Source organism: Anomaloglossus baeobatrachus, unplaced genomic scaffold (genome assembly GCF_048569485.1).
Source record: "Anomaloglossus baeobatrachus isolate aAnoBae1 unplaced genomic scaffold, aAnoBae1.hap1 Scaffold_2452, whole genome shotgun sequence".
NCBI lineage: Eukaryota > Metazoa > Chordata > Amphibia > Anura > Aromobatidae > Anomaloglossus > Anomaloglossus baeobatrachus.
This window is the reverse complement of record NW_027442067.1, coordinates 1-23969: the sequence shown is the minus strand read 5'-3', so window position 1 is coordinate 23969 and position 23969 is coordinate 1. Positions and strand designations below refer to the sequence as shown.

Below are 23969 nucleotides of genomic sequence, written 5' to 3'. Positions count from 1 at the left end.
CGGGCTAATATGAATCAGGTGAATTGAGTTCTGCTTTTGGAAACTGGGTTAAGAAGGGGTGCACCGTTCCTGGAGGTACTGCAATACCAGGTCAATGCGTGGAGTGGACAGAGCAAGCTCTTTTTCCATCTCCCTGTTCTAAAAATCCATTTAATATATGGTCCCCAGATAGGGGACGTATCAGATATTAAACTGATAAGAACAGATACTACACTTGATCTTAGCCAAAAGGCCGAGAAGCGATAACCAGAATTGGTTTGGGCCTCGAGTGGCACCCTGGCCTATGCCGGACACATCTTAGGGAGAGAGAGCGAGAGGGAGACAAACCCACGCCTACACAAGACATTTTGTCACCCAAGCCAACCCTTGAAAAGGCTGCTTTGCAGAGCCAAAACAAGAAGAATGGTGCGTTTTGCAGCCGCCGCCCACTGCAATGAATCTGAATAACTCCTCCTTTAGGGCGCAAGCAACTCCCCTCCCCCTTGCAGTCTTTCCAATTCACGATACAAAAAGACGGACAGGACAGGTTGCCTGACTTTCCGTCACTGCCACCCTTTGCCATCCTTACCCGTAGAAAGCCCTTTCATCATCCCCAAACCCTAATCTTTTCCCTTTCCTTCCCAGCCCCCAAACCCTGCCCTCTGTACCTTTCTCACCACCCGCTTCCCTTCTCCTGTCATCCCCCTACCACCCGGGAAAAAAAGAGATTGCCCCCTCCTTCCACTAGCCCACCCTCCCACCCAAAGAACAACTTCTTCTGCGCAGCTTGTTTTCTAGGCAGCAGCGCTATTGTGATGTCATCGGGGGGCATTGTGACAAGCCGCCAGTGTTCCGTCTCTTCATGTTGTGCACAGTTCAAACGGAAAATACATCAACAGGCAGACTACAGAAAAGCTTACTATCAAAGGTTAGAGGGGGGCTTTCTCAGAGGGCTTTTTACAGTTTTTCTATTCCCAATTAGCCGTTTAAGTGTACTTATTGAAAGTAGTAATTCTTTCATAGGCCGCCCTTTCTTAGTATTTGACGTTCCTTATATTGCGGTATGAGGCTTCGCAGTAGGTTGCAAACATTCATCACCCATGACTGTCCCCAATTGAGCTCAGAAGCTCAATGTCTATCATGACCTCTCTTTTAGAATGTCCAAGAGCAAGCAAACTATTCCTCCAGGAGAGGGCGCCAACAGACTACTAAAGAGATCATCATTACTCAAAGAAAACCCCAAAAACCAATGCATGATAGGAATAAACAGGTAACTTTCTTTGGAGTGGAAGCGGAGAGATCGCACCAGATGCCAATTCTAGATGTTATCACACCTGTGGTCACTGCAGCAGCAGGTGAATCCACTTTGTCCAAAAGGGATCTATTCCATTCAATTGCAAATGATCTAGATAAGACAGAGAACTGCAGCACGGGGACATAGCCGAGTTGGTCAGGTTGAGTGGTGATGAGTTTGCTATTTGGATGAATAAAGAAAGTCAAAAGTGTGAAAGATAAAAAACAAAAGGAGGAAGTGTGAAAAGTGAATGGGCCAAATTGAGGTGCATATGAAGACGTATGCTTTCTTCCAATTCATTAAATCGGCTAATATGAATCAGGTGAATTGAGTTCTGCTTTTGGAAACTGGTTAAGAAGGGTTAAGAAGTGGATGCACCGTTCCTGGAGGTACTGCAATACCAGGTCAATGCGTGGAGTGGACAGAGCAAGCTCTTTTTCCATCTCCCTGTTCTAAAAATCCATTTAATATATGGTCCCCAGATAGGGGACGTATCAGATATTAAACTGATAAGAACAGATACTACACTTGATCTTAGCCAAAAGGCCGAGAAGCGATAACCAGAATTGGTTTGGGCCTCGAGTGGCACCCTGGCCTATGCCGGACACATCTTAGGGAGAGAGAGCGAGAGGGAGACAAACCCACGCCTACACAAGACATTTTGTCACCCAAGCCAACCCTTGAAAAGGCTGCTTTGCAGAGCACAAAACAAGAGAATGGTGCGTTTTGCAGCCGCCGCCCACTGCAATGAATCTGAATAACTCCTCCTTTAGGGCGCAAGCAACTCCCTCCCCCTTGCAGTCTTTCCAATTCACGATACAAAAAGACGGACAGGACAGGTTGCCTGACTTTCCGTCACTGCCACCCTTTGCCATCCTTACCCGTAGAAAGCCCTTTCATCATCCCCAAACCCTAATCTTTTCCCTTTCCTTCCCAGCCCCCAAACCCTGCCCTCTGTACCTTTCTCACCACCCGCTTCCCTTCTCCTGTCATCCCCCTACCACCCGGGAAAAAAAGAGATTGCCCCCTCCTTCCACTAGCCCACCCTCCCACCCAAAGAACAACTTCTTCTGCGCAGCTTGTTTTCTAGGCAGCAGCGCTATTGTGATGTCATCGGGGGGCATTGTGACAAGCCGCCAGTGTTCCGTCTCTTCATGTTGTGCACAGTTCAAACGGAAAATACATCAACAGGCAGACTACAGAAAAGCTTACTATCAAAGGTTAGAGGGGGGCTTTCTCAGAGGGCTTTTTACAGTTTTTCTATTCCCAATTAGCCGTTTAAGTGTACTTATTGAAAGTAGTAATTCTTTCATAGGCCGCCCTTTCTTAGTATTTGACGTTCCTTATATTGCGGTATGAGGCTTCGCAGTAGGTTGCAAACATTCATCACCCATGACTGTCCCCAATTGAGCTCAGAAGCTCAATGTCTATCATGACCTCTCTTTTAGAATGTCCAAGAGCAAGCAAACTATTCCTCCAGGAGAGGGCGCCAACAGACTACTAAAGAGATCATCATTACTCAAAGAAAACCCCAAAAACCAATGCATGATAGGAATAAACAGGTAACTTTCTTTGGAGTGGAAGCGGAGAGATCGCACCAGATGCCAATTCTAGATGTTATCACACCTGTGGTCACTGCAGCAGCAGGTGAATCCACTTTGTCCAAAAGGGATCTATTCCATTCAATTGCAAATGATCTAGATAAGACAGAGAACTGCAGCACGGGGACATAGCCGAGTTGGTCAGGTTGAGTGGTGATGAGTTTGCTATTTGGATGAATAAAGAAAGTCAAAAGTGTGAAAGATAAAAAACAAAAGGAGGAAGTGTGAAAAGTGAATGGGCCAAATTGAGGTGCATATGAAGACGTATGCTTTCTTCCAATTCATTAAATCGGGCTAATATGAATCAGGTGAATTGAGTTCTGCTTTTGGAAACTGGGTTAAGAAGGGGTGCACCGTTCCTGGAGGTACTGCAATACCAGGTCAATGCGTGGAGTGGACAGAGCAAGCTCTTTTTCCATCTCCCTGTTCTAAAAATCCATTTAATATATGGTCCCCAGATAGGGGACGTATCAGATATTAAACTGATAAGAACAGATACTACACTTGATCTTAGCCAAAAGGCCGAGAAGCGATAACCAGAATTGGTTTGGGCCTCGAGTGGCACCCTGGCCTATGCCGGACACATCTTAGGGAGAGAGAGCGAGAGGGAGACAAACCCACGCCTACACAAGACATTTTGTCACCCAAGCCAACCCTTGAAAAGGCTGCTTTGCAGAGCCAAAACAAGAAGAATGGTGCGTTTTGCAGCCGCCGCCCACTGCAATGAATCTGAATAACTCCTCCTTTAGGGCGCAAGCAACTCCCCTCCCCCTTGCAGTCTTTCCAATTCACGATACAAAAAGACGGACAGGACAGGTTGCCTGACTTTCCGTCACTGCCACCCTTTGCCATCCTTACCCGTAGAAAGCCCTTTCATCATCCCCAAACCCTAATCTTTTCCCTTTCCTTCCCAGCCCCCAAACCCTGCCCTCTGTACCTTTCTCACCACCCGCTTCCCTTCTCCTGTCATCCCCCTACCACCCGGGAAAAAAAGAGATTGCCCCCTCCTTCCACTAGCCCACCCTCCCACCCAAAGAACAACTTCTTCTGCGCAGCTTGTTTTCTAGGCAGCAGCGCTATTGTGATGTCATCGGGGGGCATTGTGACAAGCCGCCAGTGTTCCGTCTCTTCATGTTGTGCACAGTTCAAACGGAAAATACATCAACAGGCAGACTACAGAAAAGCTTACTATCAAAGGTTAGAGGGGGGCTTTCTCAGAGGGCTTTTTACAGTTTTTCTATTCCCAATTAGCCGTTTAAGTGTACTTATTGAAAGTAGTAATTCTTTCATAGGCCGCCCTTTCTTAGTATTTGACGTTCCTTATATTGCGGTATGAGGCTTCGCAGTAGGTTGCAAACATTCATCACCCATGACTGTCCCCAATTGAGCTCAGAAGCTCAATGTCTATCATGACCTCTCTTTTAGAATGTCCAAGAGCAAGCAAACTATTCCTCCAGGAGAGGGCGCCAACAGACTACTAAAGAGATCATCATTACTCAAAGAAAACCCCAAAAACCAATGCATGATAGGAATAAACAGGTAACTTTCTTTGGAGTGGAAGCGGAGAGATCGCACCAGATGCCAATTCTAGATGTTATCACACCTGTGGTCACTGCAGCAGCAGGTGAATCCACTTTGTCCAAAAGGGATCTATTCCATTCAATTGCAAATGATCTAGATAAGACAGAGAACTGCAGCACGGGGACATAGCCGAGTTGGTCAGGTTGAGTGGTGATGAGTTTGCTATTTGGATGAATAAAGAAAGTCAAAAGTGTGAAAGATAAAAAACAAAAGGAGGAAGTGTGAAAAGTGAATGGGCCAAATTGAGGTGCATATGAAGACGTATGCTTTCTTCCAATTCATTAAATCGGGCTAATATGAATCAGGTGAATTGAGTTCTGCTTTTGGAAACTGGGTTAAGAAGGGGTGCACCGTTCCTGGAGGTACTGCAATACCAGGTCAATGCGTGGAGTGGACAGAGCAAGCTCTTTTTCCATCTCCCTGTTCTAAAAATCCATTTAATATATGGTCCCCAGATAGGGGACGTATCAGATATTAAACTGATAAGAACAGATACTACACTTGATCTTAGCCAAAAGGCCGAGAAGCGATAACCAGAATTGGTTTGGGCCTCGAGTGGCACCCTGGCCTATGCCGGACACATCTTAGGGAGAGAGAGCGAGAGGGAGACAAACCCACGCCTACACAAGACATTTTGTCACCCAAGCCAACCCTTGAAAAGGCTGCTTTGCAGAGCCAAAACAAGAAGAATGGTGCGTTTTGCAGCCGCCGCCCACTGCAATGAATCTGAATAACTCCTCCTTTAGGGCGCAAGCAACTCCCCTCCCCCTTGCAGTCTTTCCAATTCACGATACAAAAAGACGGACAGGACAGGTTGCCTGACTTTCCGTCACTGCCACCCTTTGCCATCCTTACCCGTAGAAAGCCCTTTCATCATCCCCAAACCCTAATCTTTTCCCTTTCCTTCCCAGCCCCCAAACCCTGCCCTCTGTACCTTTCTCACCACCCGCTTCCCCTTCTCCTGTCATCCCCCTACCACCCGGGAAAAAAAGAGATTGCCCCCTCCTTCCACTAGCCCACCCTCCCACCCAAAGAACAACTTCTTCTGCGCAGCTTGTTTTCTAGGCAGCAGCGCTATTGTGATGTCATCGGGGGGCATTGTGACAAGCCGCCAGTGTTCCGTCTCTTCATGTTGTGCACAGTTCAAACGGAAAATACATCAACAGGCAGACTACAGAAAAGCTTACTATCAAAGGTTAGAGGGGGGCTTTCTCAGAGGGCTTTTTACAGTTTTTCTATTCCCAATTAGCCGTTTAAGTGTACTTATTGAAAGTAGTAATTCTTTCATAGGCCGCCCTTTCTTAGTATTTGACGTTCCTTATATTGCGGTATGAGGCTTCGCAGTAGGTTGCAAACATTCATCACCCATGACTGTCCCCAATTGAGCTCAGAAGCTCAATGTCTATCATGACCTCTCTTTTAGAATGTCCAAGAGCAAGCAAACTATTCCTCCAGGAGAGGGCGCCAACAGACTACTAAAGAGATCATCATTACTCAAAGAAAACCCCAAAAACCAATGCATGATAGGAATAAACAGGTAACTTTCTTTGGAGTGGAAGCGGAGAGATCGCACCAGATGCCAATTCTAGATGTTATCACACCTGTGGTCACTGCAGCAGCAGGTGAATCCACTTTGTCCAAAAGGGATCTATTCCATTCAATTGCAAATGATCTAGATAAGACAGAGAACTGCAGCACGGGGACATAGCCGAGTTGGTCAGGTTGAGTGGTGATGAGTTTGCTATTTGGATGAATAAAGAAAGTCAAAAGTGTGAAAGATAAAAAACAAAAGGAGGAAGTGTGAAAAGTGAATGGGCCAAATTGAGGTGCATATGAAGACGTATGCTTTCTTCCAATTCATTAAATCGGGCTAATATGAATCAGGTGAATTGAGTTCTGCTTTTGGAAACTGGGTTAAGAAGGGGTGCACCGTTCCTGGAGGTACTGCAATACCAGGTCAATGCGTGGAGTGGACAGAGCAAGCTCTTTTTCCATCTCCCTGTTCTAAAAATCCATTTAATATATGGTCCCCAGATAGGGGACGTATCAGATATTAAACTGATAAGAACAGATACTACACTTGATCTTAGCCAAAAGGCCGAGAAGCGATAACCAGAATTGGTTTGGGCCTCGAGTGGCACCCTGGCCTATGCCGGACACATCTTAGGGAGAGAGAGCGAGAGGGAGACAAACCCACGCCTACACAAGACATTTTGTCACCCAAGCCAACCCTTGAAAAGGCTGCTTTGCAGAGCCAAAACAAGAAGAATGGTGCGTTTTGCAGCCGCCGCCCACTGCAATGAATCTGAATAACTCCTCCTTTAGGGCGCAAGCAACTCCCCTCCCCCTTGCAGTCTTTCCAATTCACGATACAAAAAGACGGACAGGACAGGTTGCCTGACTTTCCGTCACTGCCACCCTTTGCCATCCTTACCCGTAGAAAGCCCTTTCATCATCCCCAAACCCTAATCTTTTCCCTTTCCTTCCCAGCCCCCAAACCCTGCCCTCTGTACCTTTCTCACCACCCGCTTCCCTTCTCCTGTCATCCCCCTACCACCCGGGAAAAAAAGAGATTGCCCCCTCCTTCCACTAGCCCACCCTCCCACCCAAAGAACAACTTCTTCTGCGCAGCTTGTTTTCTAGGCAGCAGCGCTATTGTGATGTCATCGGGGGGCATTGTGACAAGCCGCCAGTGTTCCGTCTCTTCATGTTGTGCACAGTTCAAACGGAAAATACATCAACAGGCAGACTACAGAAAAGCTTACTATCAAAGGTTAGAGGGGGGCTTTCTCAGAGGGCTTTTTACAGTTTTTCTATTCCCAATTAGCCGTTTAAGTGTACTTATTGAAAGTAGTAATTCTTTCATAGGCCGCCCTTTCTTAGTATTTGACGTTCCTTATATTGCGGTGTGAGGCTTCGCAGTAGGTTGCAAACATTCATCACCCATGACTGTCCCCAATTGAGCTCAGAAGCTCAATGTCTATCATGACCTCTCTTTTAGAATGTCCAAGAGCAAGCAAACTATTCCTCCAGGAGAGGGCGCCAACAGACTACTAAAGAGATCATCATTACTCAAAGAAAACCCCAAAAACCAATGCATGATAGGAATAAACAGGTAACTTTCTTTGGAGTGGAAGCGGAGAGATCGCACCAGATGCCAATTCTAGATGTTATCACACCTGTGGTCACTGCAGCAGCAGGTGAATCCACTTTGTCCAAAAGGGATCTATTCCATTCAATTGCAAATGATCTAGATAAGACAGAGAACTGCAGCACGGGGACATAGCCGAGTTGGTCAGGTTGAGTGGTGATGAGTTTGCTATTTGGATGAATAAAGAAAGTCAAAAGTGTGAAAGATAAAAAACAAAAGGAGGAAGTGTGAAAAGTGAATGGGCCAAATTGAGGTGCATATGAAGACGTATGCTTTCTTCCAATTCATTAAATCGGGCTAATATGAATCAGGTGAATTGAGTTCTGCTTTTGGAAACTGGGTTAAGAAGGGGTGCACCGTTCCTGGAGGTACTGCAATACCAGGTCAATGCGTGGAGTGGACAGAGCAAGCTCTTTTTCCATCTCCCTGTTCTAAAAATCCATTTAATATATGGTCCCCAGATAGGGGACGTATCAGATATTAAACTGATAAGAACAGATACTACACTTGATCTTAGCCAAAAGGCCGAGAAGCGATAACCAGAATTGGTTTGGGCCTCGAGTGGCACCCTGGCCTATGCCGGACACATCTTAGGGAGAGAGAGCGAGAGGGAGACAAACCCACGCCTACACAAGACATTTTGTCACCCAAGCCAACCCTTGAAAAGGCTGCTTTGCAGAGCCAAAACAAGAAGAATGGTGCGTTTTGCAGCCGCCGCCCACTGCAATGAATCTGAATAACTCCTCCTTTAGGGCGCAAGCAACTCCCCTCCCCCTTGCAGTCTTTCCAATTCACGATACAAAAAGACGGACAGGACAGGTTGCCTGACTTTCCGTCACTGCCACCCTTTGCCATCCTTACCCGTAGAAAGCCCTTTCATCATCCCCAAACCCTAATCTTTTCCCTTTCCTTCCCAGCCCCCAAACCCTGCCCTCTGTACCTTTCTCACCACCCGCTTCCCTTCTCCTGTCATCCCCCTACCACCCGGGAAAAAAAGAGATTGCCCCCTCCTTCCACTAGCCCACCCTCCCACCCAAAGAACAACTTCTTCTGCGCAGCTTGTTTTCTAGGCAGCAGCGCTATTGTGATGTCATCGGGGGGCATTGTGACAAGCCGCCAGTGTTCCGTCTCTTCATGTTGTGCACAGTTCAAACGGAAAATACATCAACAGGCAGACTACAGAAAAGCTTACTATCAAAGGTTAGAGGGGGGCTTTCTCAGAGGGCTTTTTACAGTTTTTCTATTCCCAATTAGCCGTTTAAGTGTACTTATTGAAAGTAGTAATTCTTTCATAGGCCGCCCTTTCTTAGTATTTGACGTTCCTTATATTGCGGTATGAGGCTTCGCAGTAGGTTGCAAACATTCATCACCCATGACTGTCCCCAATTGAGCTCAGAAGCTCAATGTCTATCATGACCTCTCTTTTAGAATGTCCAAGAGCAAGCAAACTATTCCTCCAGGAGAGGGCGCCAACAGACTACTAAAGAGATCATCATTACTCAAAGAAAACCCCAAAAACCAATGCATGATAGGAATAAACAGGTAACTTTCTTTGGAGTGGAAGCGGAGAGATCGCACCAGATGCCAATTCTAGATGTTATCACACCTGTGGTCACTGCAGCAGCAGGTGAATCCACTTTGTCCAAAAGGGATCTATTCCATTCAATTGCAAATGATCTAGATAAGACAGAGAACTGCAGCACGGGGACATAGCCGAGTTGGTCAGGTTGAGTGGTGATGAGTTTGCTATTTGGATGAATAAAGAAAGTCAAAAGTGTGAAAGATAAAAAACAAAAGGAGGAAGTGTGAAAAGTGAATGGGCCAAATTGAGGTGCATATGAAGACGTATGCTTTCTTCCAATTCATTAAATCGGGCTAATATGAATCAGGTGAATTGAGTTCTGCTTTTGGAAACTGGGTTAAGAAGGGGTGCACCGTTCCTGGAGGTACTGCAATACCAGGTCAATGCGTGGAGTGGACAGAGCAAGCTCTTTTTCCATCTCCCTGTTCTAAAAATCCATTTAATATATGGTCCCCAGATAGGGGACGTATCAGATATTAAACTGATAAGAACAGATACTACACTTGATCTTAGCCAAAAGGCCGAGAAGCGATAACCAGAATTGGTTTGGGCCTCGAGTGGCACCCTGGCCTATGCCGGACACATCTTAGGGAGAGAGAGCGAGAGGGAGACAAACCCACGCCTACACAAGACATTTTGTCACCCAAGCCAACCCTTGAAAAGGCTGCTTTGCAGAGCCAAAACAAGAAGAATGGTGCGTTTTGCAGCCGCCGCCCACTGCAATGAATCTGAATAACTCCTCCTTTAGGGCGCAAGCAACTCCCCTCCCCCTTGCAGTCTTTCCAATTCACGATACAAAAAGACGGACAGGACAGGTTGCCTGACTTTCCGTCACTGCCACCCTTTGCCATCCTTACCCGTAGAAAGCCCTTTCATCATCCCCAAACCCTAATCTTTTCCCTTTCCTTCCCAGCCCCCAAACCCTGCCCTCTGTACCTTTCTCACCACCCGCTTCCCTTCTCCTGTCATCCCCCTACCACCCGGGAAAAAAAGAGATTGCCCCCTCCTTCCACTAGCCCACCCTCCCACCCAAAGAACAACTTCTTCTGCGCAGCTTGTTTTCTAGGCAGCAGCGCTATTGTGATGTCATCGGGGGGCATTGTGACAAGCCGCCAGTGTTCCGTCTCTTCATGTTGTGCACAGTTCAAACGGAAAATACATCAACAGGCAGACTACAGAAAAGCTTACTATCAAAGGTTAGAGGGGGGCTTTCTCAGAGGGCTTTTTACAGTTTTTCTATTCCCAATTAGCCGTTTAAGTGTACTTATTGAAAGTAGTAATTCTTTCATAGGCCGCCCTTTCTTAGTATTTGACGTTCCTTATATTGCGGTATGAGGCTTCGCAGTAGGTTGCAAACATTCATCACCCATGACTGTCCCCAATTGAGCTCAGAAGCTCAATGTCTATCATGACCTCTCTTTTAGAATGTCCAAGAGCAAGCAAACTATTCCTCCAGGAGAGGGCGCCAACAGACTACTAAAGAGATCATCATTACTCAAAGAAAACCCCAAAAACCAATGCATGATAGGAATAAACAGGTAACTTTCTTTGGAGTGGAAGCGGAGAGATCGCACCAGATGCCAATTCTAGATGTTATCACACCTGTGGTCACTGCAGCAGCAGGTGAATCCACTTTGTCCAAAAGGGATCTATTCCATTCAATTGCAAATGATCTAGATAAGACAGAGAACTGCAGCACGGGGACATAGCCGAGTTGGTCAGGTTGAGTGGTGATGAGTTTGCTATTTGGATGAATAAAGAAAGTCAAAAGTGTGAAAGATAAAAAACAAAAGGAGGAAGTGTGAAAAGTGAATGGGCCAAATTGAGGTGCATATGAAGACGTATGCTTTCTTCCAATTCATTAAATCGGGCTAATATGAATCAGGTGAATTGAGTTCTGCTTTTGGAAACTGGGTTAAGAAGGGGTGCACCGTTCCTGGAGGTACTGCAATACCAGGTCAATGCGTGGAGTGGACAGAGCAAGCTCTTTTTCCATCTCCCTGTTCTAAAAATCCATTTAATATATGGTCCCCAGATAGGGGACGTATCAGATATTAAACTGATAAGAACAGATACTACACTTGATCTTAGCCAAAAGGCCGAGAAGCGATAACCAGAATTGGTTTGGGCCTCGAGTGGCACCCTGGCCTATGCCGGACACATCTTAGGGAGAGAGAGCGAGAGGGAGACAAACCCACGCCTACACAAGACATTTTGTCACCCAAGCCAACCCTTGAAAAGGCTGCTTTGCAGAGCCAAAACAAGAAGAATGGTGCGTTTTGCAGCCGCCGCCCACTGCAATGAATCTGAATAACTCCTCCTTTAGGGCGCAAGCAACTCCCCTCCCCCTTGCAGTCTTTCCAATTCACGATACAAAAAGACGGACAGGACAGGTTGCCTGACTTTCCGTCACTGCCACCCTTTGCCATCCTTACCCGTAGAAAGCCCTTTCATCATCCCCAAACCCTAATCTTTTCCCTTTCCTTCCCAGCCCCCAAACCCTGCCCTCTGTACCTTTCTCACCACCCGCTTCCCTTCTCCTGTCATCCCCCTACCACCCGGGAAAAAAAGAGATTGCCCCCTCCTTCCACTAGCCCACCCTCCCACCCAAAGAACAACTTCTTCTGCGCAGCTTGTTTTCTAGGCAGCAGCGCTATTGTGATGTCATCGGGGGGCATTGTGACAAGCCGCCAGTGTTCCGTCTCTTCATGTTGTGCACAGTTCAAACGGAAAATACATCAACAGGCAGACTACAGAAAAGCTTACTATCAAAGGTTAGAGGGGGGCTTTCTCAGAGGGCTTTTTACAGTTTTTCTATTCCCAATTAGCCGTTTAAGTGTACTTATTGAAAGTAGTAATTCTTTCATAGGCCGCCCTTTCTTAGTATTTGACGTTCCTTATATTGCGGTATGAGGCTTCGCAGTAGGTTGCAAACATTCATCACCCATGACTGTCCCCAATTGAGCTCAGAAGCTCAATGTCTATCATGACCTCTCTTTTAGAATGTCCAAGAGCAAGCAAACTATTCCTCCAGGAGAGGGCGCCAACAGACTACTAAAGAGATCATCATTACTCAAAGAAAACCCCAAAAACCAATGCATGATAGGAATAAACAGGTAACTTTCTTTGGAGTGGAAGCGGAGAGATCGCACCAGATGCCAATTCTAGATGTTATCACACCTGTGGTCACTGCAGCAGCAGGTGAATCCACTTTGTCCAAAAGGGATCTATTCCATTCAATTGCAAATGATCTAGATAAGACAGAGAACTGCAGCACGGGGACATAGCCGAGTTGGTCAGGTTGAGTGGTGATGAGTTTGCTATTTGGATGAATAAAGAAAGTCAAAAGTGTGAAAGATAAAAAACAAAAGGAGGAAGTGTGAAAAGTGAATGGGCCAAATTGAGGTGCATATGAAGACGTATGCTTTCTTCCAATTCATTAAATCGGGCTAATATGAATCAGGTGAATTGAGTTCTGCTTTTGGAAACTGGGTTAAGAAGGGGTGCACCGTTCCTGGAGGTACTGCAATACCAGGTCAATGCGTGGAGTGGACAGAGCAAGCTCTTTTTCCATCTCCCTGTTCTAAAAATCCATTTAATATATGGTCCCCAGATAGGGGACGTATCAGATATTAAACTGATAAGAACAGATACTACACTTGATCTTAGCCAAAAGGCCGAGAAGCGATAACCAGAATTGGTTTGGGCCTCGAGTGGCACCCTGGCCTATGCCGGACACATCTTAGGGAGAGAGAGCGAGAGGGAGACAAACCCACGCCTACACAAGACATTTTGTCACCCAAGCCAACCCTTGAAAAGGCTGCTTTGCAGAGCCAAAACAAGAAGAATGGTGCGTTTTGCAGCCGCCGCCCACTGCAATGAATCTGAATAACTCCTCCTTTAGGGCGCAAGCAACTCCCCTCCCCCTTGCAGTCTTTCCAATTCACGATACAAAAAGACGGACAGGACAGGTTGCCTGACTTTCCGTCACTGCCACCCTTTGCCATCCTTACCCGTAGAAAGCCCTTTCATCATCCCCAAACCCTAATCTTTTCCCTTTCCTTCCCAGCCCCCAAACCCTGCCCTCTGTACCTTTCTCACCACCCGCTTCCCTTCTCCTGTCATCCCCCTACCACCCGGGAAAAAAAGAGATTGCCCCCTCCTTCCACTAGCCCACCCTCCCACCCAAAGAACAACTTCTTCTGCGCAGCTTGTTTTCTAGGCAGCAGCGCTATTGTGATGTCATCGGGGGGCATTGTGACAAGCCGCCAGTGTTCCGTCTCTTCATGTTGTGCACAGTTCAAACGGAAAATACATCAACAGGCAGACTACAGAAAAGCTTACTATCAAAGGTTAGAGGGGGGCTTTCTCAGAGGGCTTTTTACAGTTTTTCTATTCCCAATTAGCCGTTTAAGTGTACTTATTGAAAGTAGTAATTCTTTCATAGGCCGCCCTTTCTTAGTATTTGACGTTCCTTATATTGCGGTATGAGGCTTCGCAGTAGGTTGCAAACATTCATCACCCATGACTGTCCCCAATTGAGCTCAGAAGCTCAATGTCTATCATGACCTCTCTTTTAGAATGTCCAAGAGCAAGCAAACTATTCCTCCAGGAGAGGGCGCCAACAGACTACTAAAGAGATCATCATTACTCAAAGAAAACCCCAAAAACCAATGCATGATAGGAATAAACAGGTAACTTTCTTTGGAGTGGAAGCGGAGAGATCGCACCAGATGCCAATTCTAGATGTTATCACACCTGTGGTCACTGCAGCAGCAGGTGAATCCACTTTGTCCAAAAGGGATCTATTCCATTCAATTGCAAATGATCTAGATAAGACAGAGAACTGCAGCACGGGGACATAGCCGAGTTGGTCAGGTTGAGTGGTGATGAGTTTGCTATTTGGATGAATAAAGAAAGTCAAAAGTGTGAAAGATAAAAAACAAAAGGAGGAAGTGTGAAAAGTGAATGGGCCAAATTGAGGTGCATATGAAGACGTATGCTTTCTTCCAATTCATTAAATCGGGCTAATATGAATCAGGTGAATTGAGTTCTGCTTTTGGAAACTGGGTTAAGAAGGGGTGCACCGTTCCTGGAGGTACTGCAATACCAGGTCAATGCGTGGAGTGGACAGAGCAAGCTCTTTTTCCATCTCCCTGTTCTAAAAATCCATTTAATATATGGTCCCCAGATAGGGGACGTATCAGATATTAAACTGATAAGAACAGATACTACACTTGATCTTAGCCAAAAGGCCGAGAAGCGATAACCAGAATTGGTTTGGGCCTCGAGTGGCACCCTGGCCTATGCCGGACACATCTTAGGGAGAGAGAGCGAGAGGGAGACAAACCCACGCCTACACAAGACATTTTGTCACCCAAGCCAACCCTTGAAAAGGCTGCTTTGCAGAGCCAAAACAAGAAGAATGGTGCGTTTTGCAGCCGCCGCCCACTGCAATGAATCTGAATAACTCCTCCTTTAGGGCGCAAGCAACTCCCCTCCCCCTTGCAGTCTTTCCAATTCACGATACAAAAAGACGGACAGGACAGGTTGCCTGACTTTCCGTCACTGCCACCCTTTGCCATCCTTACCCGTAGAAAGCCCTTTCATCATCCCCAAACCCTAATCTTTTCCCTTTCCTTCCCAGCCCCCAAACCCTGCCCTCTGTACCTTTCTCACCACCCGCTTCCCTTCTCCTGTCATCCCCCTACCACCCGGGAAAAAAAGAGATTGCCCCCTCCTTCCACTAGCCCACCCTCCCACCCAAAGAACAACTTCTTCTGCGCAGCTTGTTTTCTAGGCAGCAGCGCTATTGTGATGTCATCGGGGGGCATTGTGACAAGCCGCCAGTGTTCCGTCTCTTCATGTTGTGCACAGTTCAAACGGAAAATACATCAACAGGCAGACTACAGAAAAGCTTACTATCAAAGGTTAGAGGGGGGCTTTCTCAGAGGGCTTTTTACAGTTTTTCTATTCCCAATTAGCCGTTTAAGTGTACTTATTGAAAGTAGTAATTCTTTCATAGGCCGCCCTTTCTTAGTATTTGACGTTCCTTATATTGCGGTATGAGGCTTCGCAGTAGGTTGCAAACATTCATCACCCATGACTGTCCCCAATTGAGCTCAGAAGCTCAATGTCTATCATGACCTCTCTTTTAGAATGTCCAAGAGCAAGCAAACTATTCCTCCAGGAGAGGGCGCCAACAGACTACTAAAGAGATCATCATTACTCAAAGAAAACCCCAAAAACCAATGCATGATAGGAATAAACAGGTAACTTTCTTTGGAGTGGAAGCGGAGAGATCGCACCAGATGCCAATTCTAGATGTTATCACACCTGTGGTCACTGCAGCAGCAGGTGAATCCACTTTGTCCAAAAGGGATCTATTCCATTCAATTGCAAATGATCTAGATAAGACAGAGAACTGCAGCACGGGGACATAGCCGAGTTGGTCAGGTTGAGTGGTGATGAGTTTGCTATTTGGATGAATAAAGAAAGTCAAAAGTGTGAAAGATAAAAAACAAAAGGAGGAAGTGTGAAAAGTGAATGGGCCAAATTGAGGTGCATATGAAGACGTATGCTTTCTTCCAATTCATTAAATCGGGCTAATATGAATCAGGTGAATTGAGTTCTGCTTTTGGAAACTGGGTTAAGAAGGGGTGCACCGTTCCTGGAGGTACTGCAATACCAGGTCAATGCGTGGAGTGGACAGAGCAAGCTCTTTTTCCATCTCCCTGTTCTAAAAATCCATTTAATATATGGTCCCCAGATAGGGGACGTATCAGATATTAAACTGATAAGAACAGATACTACACTTGATCTTAGCCAAAAGGCCGAGAAGCGATAACCAGAATTGGTTTGGGCCTCGAGTGGCACCCTGGCCTATGCCGGACACATCTTAGGGAGAGAGAGCGAGAGGGAGACAAACCCACGCCTACACAAGACATTTTGTCACCCAAGCCAACCCTTGAAAAGGCTGCTTTGCAGAGCCAAAACAAGAAGAATGGTGCGTTTTGCAGCCGCCGCCCACTGCAATGAATCTGAATAACTCCTCCTTTAGGGCGCAAGCAACTCCCCTCCCCCTTGCAGTCTTTCCAATTCACGATACAAAAAGACGGACAGGACAGGTTGCCTGACTTTCCGTCACTGCCACCCTTTGCCATCCTTACCCGTAGAAAGCCCTTTCATCATCCCCAAACCCTAATCTTTTCCCTTTCCTTCCCAGCCCCCAAACCCTGCCCTCTGTACCTTTCTCACCACCCGCTTCCCTTCTCCTGTCATCCCCCTACCACCCGGGAAAAAAAGAGATTGCCCCCTCCTTCCACTAGCCCACCCTCCCACCCAAAGAACAACTTCTTCTGCGCAGCTTGTTTTCTAGGCAGCAGCGCTATTGTGATGTCATCGGGGGGCATTGTGACAAGCCGCCAGTGTTCCGTCTCTTCATGTTGTGCACAGTTCAAACGGAAAATACATCAACAGGCAGACTACAGAAAAGCTTACTATCAAAGGTTAGAGGGGGGCTTTCTCAGAGGGCTTTTTACAGTTTTTCTATTCCCAATTAGCCGTTTAAGTGTACTTATTGAAAGTAGTAATTCTTTCATAGGCCGCCCTTTCTTAGTATTTGACGTTCCTTATATTGCGGTATGAGGCTTCGCAGTAGGTTGCAAACATTCATCACCCATGACTGTCCCCAATTGAGCTCAGAAGCTCAATGTCTATCATGACCTCTCTTTTAGAATGTCCAAGAGCAAGCAAACTATTCCTCCAGGAGAGGGCGCCAACAGACTACTAAAGAGATCATCATTACTCAAAGAAAACCCCAAAAACCAATGCATGATAGGAATAAACAGGTAACTTTCTTTGGAGTGGAAGCGGAGAGATCGCACCAGATGCCAATTCTAGATGTTATCACACCTGTGGTCACTGCAGCAGCAGGTGAATCCACTTTGTCCAAAAGGGATCTATTCCATTCAATTGCAAATGATCTAGATAAGACAGAGAACTGCAGCACGGGGACATAGCCGAGTTGGTCAGGTTGAGTGGTGATGAGTTTGCTATTTGGATGAATAAAGAAAGTCAAAAGTGTGAAAGATAAAAAACAAAAGGAGGAAGTGTGAAAAGTGAATGGGCCAAATTGAGGTGCATATGAAGACGTATGCTTTCTTCCAATTCATTAAATCGGGCTAATATGAATCAGGTGAATTGAGTTCTGCTTTTGGAAACTGGGTTAAGAAGGGGTGCACCGTTCCTGGAGGTACTGCAATACCAGGTCAATGCGTGGAGTGGACAGAGCAAGCTCTTTTTCCATCTCCCTGTTCTAAAAATCCATTTAATATATGGTCCCCAGATAGGGGACGTATCAGATATTAAACTGATAAGAACAGATACTACACTTGATCTTAGCCAAAAGGCCGAGAAGCGATAACCAGAATTGGTTTGGGCCTCGAGTGGCACCCTGGCCTATGCCGGACACATCTTAGGGAGAGAGAGCGAGAGGGAGACAAACCCACGCCTACACAAGACATTTTGTCACCCAAGCCAACCCTTGAAAAGGCTGCTTTGCAGAGCCAAAACAAGAAGAATGGTGCGTTTTGCAGCCGCCGCCCACTGCAATGAATCTGAATAACTCCTCCTTTAGGGCGCAAGCAACTCCCCTCCCCCTTGCAGTCTTTCCAATTCACGATACAAAAAGACGGACAGGACAGGTTGCCTGACTTTCCGTCACTGCCACCCTTTGCCATCCTTACCCGTAGAAAGCCCTTTCATCATCCCCAAACCCTAATCTTTTCCCTTTCCTTCCCAGCCCCCAAACCCTGCCCTCTGTACCTTTCTCACCACCCGCTTCCCTTCTCCTGTCATCCCCCTACCACCCGGGAAAAAAAGAGATTGCCCCCTCCTTCCACTAGCCCACCCTCCCACCCAAAGAACAACTTCTTCTGCGCAGCTTGTTTTCTAGGCAGCAGCGCTATTGTGATGTCATCGGGGGGCATTGTGACAAGCCGCCAGTGTTCCGTCTCTTCATGTTGTGCACAGTTCAAACGGAAAATACATCAACAGGCAGACTACAGAAAAGCTTACTATCAAAGGTTAGAGGGGGGCTTTCTCAGAGGGCTTTTTACAGTTTTTCTATTCCCAATTAGCCGTTTAAGTGTACTTATTGAAAGTAGTAATTCTTTCATAGGCCGCCCTTTCTTAGTATTTGACGTTCCTTATATTGCGGTATGAGGCTTCGCAGTAGGTTGCAAACATTCATCACCCATGACTGTCCCCAATTGAGCTCAGAAGCTCAATGTCTATCATGACCTCTCTTTTAGAATGTCCAAGAGCAAGCAAACTATTCCTCCAGGAGAGGGCGCCAACAGACTACTAAAGAGATCATCATTACTCAAAGAAAACCCCAAAAACCAATGCATGATAGGAATAAACAGGTAACTTTCTTTGGAGTGGAAGCGGAGAGATCGCACCAGATGCCAATTCTAGATGTTATCACACCTGTGGTCACTGCAGCAGCAGGTGAATCCACTTTGTCCAAAAGGGATCTATTCCATTCAATTGCAAATGATCTAGATAAGACAGAGAACTGCAGCACGGGGACATAGCCGAGTTGGTCAGGTTGAGTGGTGATGAGTTTGCTATTTGGATGAATAAAGAAAGTCAAAAGTGTGAAAGATAAAAAACAAAAGGAGGAAGTGTGAAAAGTGAATGGGCCAAATTGAGGTGCATATGAAGACGTATGCTTTCTTCCAATTCATTAAATCGGGCTAATATGAATCAGGTGAATTGAGTTCTGCTTTTGGAAACTGGGTTAAGAAGGGGTGCACCGTTCCTGGAGGTACTGCAATACCAGGTCAATGCGTGGAGTGGACAGAGCAAGCTCTTTTTCCATCTCCCTGTTCTAAAAATCCATTTAATATATGGTCCCCAGATAGGGGACGTATCAGATATTAAACTGATAAGAACAGATACTACACTTGATCTTAGCCAAAAGGCCGAGAAGCGATAACCAGAATTGGTTTGGGCCTCGAGTGGCACCCTGGCCTATGCCGGACACATCTTAGGGAGAGAGAGCGAGAGGGAGACAAACCCACGCCTACACAAGACATTTTGTCACCCAAGCCAACCCTTGAAAAGGCTGCTTTGCAGAGCCAAAACAAGAAGAATGGTGCGTTTTGCAGCCGCCGCCCACTGCAATGAATCTGAATAACTCCTCCTTTAGGGCGCAAGCAACTCCCCTCCCCCTTGCAGTCTTTCCAATTCACGATACAAAAAGACGGACAGGACAGGTTGCCTGACTTTCCGTCACTGCCACCCTTTGCCATCCTTACCCGTAGAAAGCCCTTTCATCATCCCCAAACCCTAATCTTTTCCCTTTCCTTCCCAGCCCCCAAACCCTGCCCTCTGTACCTTTCTCACCACCCGCTTCCCTTCTCCTGTCATCCCCCTACCACCCGGGAAAAAAAGAGATTGCCCCCTCCTTCCACTAGCCCACCCTCCCACCCAAAGAACAACTTCTTCTGCGCAGCTTGTTTTCTAGGCAGCAGCGCTATTGTGATGTCATCGGGGGGCATTGTGACAAGCCGCCAGTGTTCCGTCTCTTCATGTTGTGCACAGTTCAAACGGAAAATACATCAACAGGCAGACTACAGAAAAGCTTACTATCAAAGGTTAGAGGGGGGCTTTCTCAGAGGGCTTTTTACAGTTTTTCTATTCCCAATTAGCCGTTTAAGTGTACTTATTGAAAGTAGTAATTCTTTCATAGGCCGCCCTTTCTTAGTATTTGACGTTCCTTATATTGCGGTATGAGGCTTCGCAGTAGGTTGCAAACATTCATCACCCATGACTGTCCCCAATTGAGCTCAGAAGCTCAATGTCTATCATGACCTCTCTTTTAGAATGTCCAAGAGCAAGCAAACTATTCCTCCAGGAGAGGGCGCCAACAGACTACTAAAGAGATCATCATTACTCAAAGAAAACCCCAAAAACCAATGCATGATAGGAATAAACAGGTAACTTTCTTTGGAGTGGAAGCGGAGAGATCGCACCAGATGCCAATTCTAGATGTTATCACACCTGTGGTCACTGCAGCAGCAGGTGAATCCACTTTGTCCAAAAGGGATCTATTCCATTCAATTGCAAATGATCTAGATAAGACAGAGAACTGCAGCACGGGGACATAGCCGAGTTGGTCAGGTTGAGTGGTGATGAGTTTGCTATTTGGATGAATAAAGAAAGTCAAAAGTGTGAAAGATAAAAAACAAAAGGAGGAAGTGTGAAAAGTGAATGGGCCAAATTGAGGTGCATATGAAGACGTATGCTTTCTTCCAATTCATTAAATCGGGCTAATATGAATCAGGTGAATTGAGTTCTGCTTTTGGAAACTGGGTTAAGAAGGGGTGCACCGTTCCTGGAGGTACTGCAATACCAGGTCAATGCGTGGAGTGGACAGAGCAAGCTCTTTTTCCATCTCCCTGTTCTAAAAATCCATTTAATATATGGTCCCCAGATAGGGGACGTATCAGATATTAAACTGATAAGAACAGATACTACACTTGATCTTAGCCAAAAGGCCGAGAAGCGATAACCAGAATTGGTTTGGGCCTCGAGTGGCACCCTGGCCTATGCCGGACACATCTTAGGGAGAGAGAGCGAGAGGGAGACAAACCCACGCCTACACAAGACATTTTGTCACCCAAGCCAACCCTTGAAAAGGCTGCTTTGCAGAGCCAAAACAAGAAGAATGGTGCGTTTTGCAGCCGCCGCCCACTGCAATGAATCTGAATAACTCCTCCTTTAGGGCGCAAGCAACTCCCCTCCCCCTTGCAGTCTTTCCAATTCACGATACAAAAAGACGGACAGGACAGGTTGCCTGACTTTCCGTCACTGCCACCCTTTGCCATCCTTACCCGTAGAAAGCCCTTTCATCATCCCCAAACCCTAATCTTTTCCCTTTCCTTCCCAGCCCCCAAACCCTGCCCTCTGTACCTTTCTCACCACCCGCTTCCCTTCTCCTGTCATCCCCCTACCACCCGGGAAAAAAAGAGATTGCCCCCTCCTTCCACTAGCCCACCCTCCCACCCAAAGAACAACTTCTTCTGCGCAGCTTGTTTTCTAGGCAGCAGCGCTATTGTGATGTCATCGGGGGGCATTGTGACAAGCCGCCAGTGTTCCGTCTCTTCATGTTGTGCACAGTTCAAACGGAAAATACATCAACAGGCAGACTACAGAAAAGCTTACTATCAAAGGTTAGAGGGGGGCTTTCTCAGAGGGCTTTTTACAGTTTTTCTATTCCCAATTAGCCGTTTAAGTGTACTTATTGAAAGTAGTAATTCTTTCATAGGCCGCCCTTTCTTAGTATTTGACGTTCCTTATATTGCGGTATGAGGCTTCGCAGTAGGTTGCAAACATTCATCACCCATGACTGTCCCCAATTGAGCTCAGAAGCTCAATGTCTATCATGACCTCTCTTTTAGAATGTCCAAGAGCAAGCAAACTATTCCTCCAGGAGAGGGCGCCAACAGACTACTAAAGAGATCATCATTACTCAAAGAAAACCCCAAAAACCAATGCATGATAGGAATAAACAGGTAACTTTCTTTGGAGTGGAAGCGGAGAGATCGCACCAGATGCCAATTCTAGATGTTATCACACCTGTGGTCACTGCAGCAGCAGGTGAATCCACTTTGTCCAAAAGGGATCTATTCCATTCAATTGCAAATGATCTAGATAAGACAGAGAACTGCAGCACGGGGACATAGCCGAGTTGGTCAGGTTGAGTGGTGATGAGTTTGCTATTTGGATGAATAAAGAAAGTCAAAAGTGTGAAAGATAAAAAACAAAAGGAGGAAGTGTGAAAAGTGAATGGGCCAAATTGAGGTGCATATGAAGACGTATGCTTTCTTCCAATTCATTAAATCGGGCTAATATGAATCAGGTGAATTGAGTTCTGCTTTTGGAAACTGGGTTAAGAAGGGGTGCACCGTTCCTGGAGGTACTGCAATACCAGGTCAATGCGTGGAGTGGACAGAGCAAGCTCTTTTTCCATCTCCCTGTTCTAAAAATCCATTTAATATATGGTCCCCAGATAGGGGACGTATCAGATATTAAACTGATAAGAACAGATACTACACTTGATCTTAGCCAAAAGGCCGAGAAGCGATAACCAGAATTGGTTTGGGCCTCGAGTGGCACCCTGGCCTATGCCGGACACATCTTAGGGAGAGAGAGCGAGAGGGAGACAAACCCACGCCTACACAAGACATTTTGTCACCCAAGCCAACCCTTGAAAAGGCTGCTTTGCAGAGCCAAAACAAGAAGAATGGTGCGTTTTGCAGCCGCCGCCCACTGCAATGAATCTGAATAACTCCTCCTTTAGGGCGCAAGCAACTCCCCTCCCCCTTGCAGTCTTTCCAATTCACGATACAAAAAGACGGACAGGACAGGTTGCCTGACTTTCCGTCACTGCCACCCTTTGCCATCCTTACCCGTAGAAAGCCCTTTCATCATCCCCAAACCCTAATCTTTTCCCTTTCCTTCCCAGCCCCCAAACCCTGCCCTCTGTACCTTTCTCACCACCCGCTTCCCTTCTCCTGTCATCCCCCTACCACCCGGGAAAAAAAGAGATTGCCCCCTCCTTCCACTAGCCCACCCTCCCACCCAAAGAACAACTTCTTCTGCGCAGCTTGTTTTCTAGGCAGCAGCGCTATTGTGATGTCATCGGGGGGCATTGTGACAAGCCGCCAGTGTTCCGTCTCTTCATGTTGTGCACAGTTCAAACGGAAAATACATCAACAGGCAGACTACAGAAAAGCTTACTATCAAAGGTTAGAGGGGGGCTTTCTCAGAGGGCTTTTTACAGTTTTTCTATTCCCAATTAGCCGTTTAAGTGTACTTATTGAAAGTAGTAATTCTTTCATAGGCCGCCCTTTCTTAGTATTTGACGTTCCTTATATTGCGGTATGAGGCTTCGCAGTAGGTTGCAAACATTCATCACCCATGACTGTCCCCAATTGAGCTCAGAAGCTCAATGTCTATCATGACCTCTCTTTTAGAATGTCCAAGAGCAAGCAAACTATTCCTCCAGGAGAGGGCGCCAACAGACTACTAAAGAGATCATCATTACTCAAAGAAAACCCCAAAAACCAATGCATGATAGGAATAAACAGGTAACTTTCTTTGGAGTGGAAGCGGAGAGATCGCACCAGATGCCAATTCTAGATGTTATCACACCTGTGGTCACTGCAGCAGCAGGTGAATCCACTTTGTCCAAAAGGGATCTATTCCATTCAATTGCAAATGATCTAGATAAGACAGAGAACTGCAGCACGGGGACATAGCCGAGTTGGTCAGGTTGAGTGGTGATGAGTTTGCTATTTGGATGAATAAAGAAAGTCAAAAGTGTGAAAGATAAAAAACAAAAGGAGGAAGTGTGAAAAGTGAATGGGCCAAATTGAGGTGCATATGAAGACGTATGCTTTCTTCCAATTCATTAAATCGGGCTAATATGAATCAGGTGAATTGAGTTCTGCTTTTGGAAACTGGGTTAAGAAGGGGTGCACCGTTCCTGGAGGTACTGCAATACCAGGTCAATGCGTGGAGTGGACAGAGCAAGCTCTTTTTCCATCTCCCTGTTCTAAAAATCCATTTAATATATGGTCCCCAGATAGGGGACGTATCAGATATTAAACTGATAAGAACAGATACTACACTTGATCTTAGCCAAAAGGCCGAGAAGCGATAACCAGAATTGGTTTGGGCCTCGAGTGGCACCCTGGCCTATGCCGG

General features: G+C 46.3%; 16 non-coding genes across 16 annotated transcripts; all 16 read right to left on the bottom strand.

Annotated features, from left to right (window-relative positions):
• Window positions 1-53: 53 nt before the first annotated feature.
• Window positions 54-244, bottom strand: LOC142262495 (U2 spliceosomal RNA). The gene has a single exon (XR_012729856.1). It is a non-coding gene; the product is annotated as a U2 spliceosomal RNA (small nuclear RNA).
• Window positions 245-1640: 1396 nt separating this feature from the next.
• On the bottom strand, window positions 1641-1831 carry LOC142262445 (U2 spliceosomal RNA). Its single transcript, XR_012729832.1, has one exon. It is a non-coding gene; the product is annotated as a U2 spliceosomal RNA (small nuclear RNA).
• Window positions 1832-3217: 1386 nt separating this feature from the next.
• On the bottom strand, window positions 3218-3408 carry LOC142262491 (U2 spliceosomal RNA). The gene has a single exon (XR_012729855.1). It is a non-coding gene; the product is annotated as a U2 spliceosomal RNA (small nuclear RNA).
• Window positions 3409-4795: 1387 nt separating this feature from the next.
• Window positions 4796-4986, bottom strand: LOC142262479 (U2 spliceosomal RNA). Its single transcript, XR_012729854.1, has one exon. It is a non-coding gene; the product is annotated as a U2 spliceosomal RNA (small nuclear RNA).
• A 1388-nt stretch (window positions 4987-6374) lies between these two features.
• LOC142262467 (U2 spliceosomal RNA) lies at window positions 6375-6565 on the bottom strand. The gene has a single exon (XR_012729847.1). It is a non-coding gene; the product is annotated as a U2 spliceosomal RNA (small nuclear RNA).
• A 1387-nt stretch (window positions 6566-7952) lies between these two features.
• LOC142262454 (U2 spliceosomal RNA) lies at window positions 7953-8143 on the bottom strand. Its single transcript, XR_012729836.1, has one exon. It is a non-coding gene; the product is annotated as a U2 spliceosomal RNA (small nuclear RNA).
• A 1387-nt stretch (window positions 8144-9530) lies between these two features.
• Window positions 9531-9721, bottom strand: LOC142262442 (U2 spliceosomal RNA). The gene has a single exon (XR_012729830.1). It is a non-coding gene; the product is annotated as a U2 spliceosomal RNA (small nuclear RNA).
• A 1387-nt stretch (window positions 9722-11108) lies between these two features.
• Window positions 11109-11299, bottom strand: LOC142262430 (U2 spliceosomal RNA). Its single transcript, XR_012729819.1, has one exon. It is a non-coding gene; the product is annotated as a U2 spliceosomal RNA (small nuclear RNA).
• Window positions 11300-12686: 1387 nt separating this feature from the next.
• On the bottom strand, window positions 12687-12877 carry LOC142262418 (U2 spliceosomal RNA). The gene has a single exon (XR_012729808.1). It is a non-coding gene; the product is annotated as a U2 spliceosomal RNA (small nuclear RNA).
• Window positions 12878-14264: 1387 nt separating this feature from the next.
• LOC142262406 (U2 spliceosomal RNA) lies at window positions 14265-14455 on the bottom strand. The gene has a single exon (XR_012729797.1). It is a non-coding gene; the product is annotated as a U2 spliceosomal RNA (small nuclear RNA).
• Window positions 14456-15842: 1387 nt separating this feature from the next.
• On the bottom strand, window positions 15843-16033 carry LOC142262394 (U2 spliceosomal RNA). The gene has a single exon (XR_012729786.1). It is a non-coding gene; the product is annotated as a U2 spliceosomal RNA (small nuclear RNA).
• A 1387-nt stretch (window positions 16034-17420) lies between these two features.
• On the bottom strand, window positions 17421-17611 carry LOC142262533 (U2 spliceosomal RNA). The gene has a single exon (XR_012729890.1). It is a non-coding gene; the product is annotated as a U2 spliceosomal RNA (small nuclear RNA).
• A 1387-nt stretch (window positions 17612-18998) lies between these two features.
• On the bottom strand, window positions 18999-19189 carry LOC142262520 (U2 spliceosomal RNA). Its single transcript, XR_012729879.1, has one exon. It is a non-coding gene; the product is annotated as a U2 spliceosomal RNA (small nuclear RNA).
• A 1387-nt stretch (window positions 19190-20576) lies between these two features.
• On the bottom strand, window positions 20577-20767 carry LOC142262508 (U2 spliceosomal RNA). The gene has a single exon (XR_012729868.1). It is a non-coding gene; the product is annotated as a U2 spliceosomal RNA (small nuclear RNA).
• Window positions 20768-22154: 1387 nt separating this feature from the next.
• On the bottom strand, window positions 22155-22345 carry LOC142262496 (U2 spliceosomal RNA). The gene has a single exon (XR_012729857.1). It is a non-coding gene; the product is annotated as a U2 spliceosomal RNA (small nuclear RNA).
• A 1387-nt stretch (window positions 22346-23732) lies between these two features.
• LOC142262387 (U2 spliceosomal RNA) lies at window positions 23733-23923 on the bottom strand. Its single transcript, XR_012729780.1, has one exon. It is a non-coding gene; the product is annotated as a U2 spliceosomal RNA (small nuclear RNA).
• Between the last annotated feature and the right edge of the window lie 46 nt (window positions 23924-23969).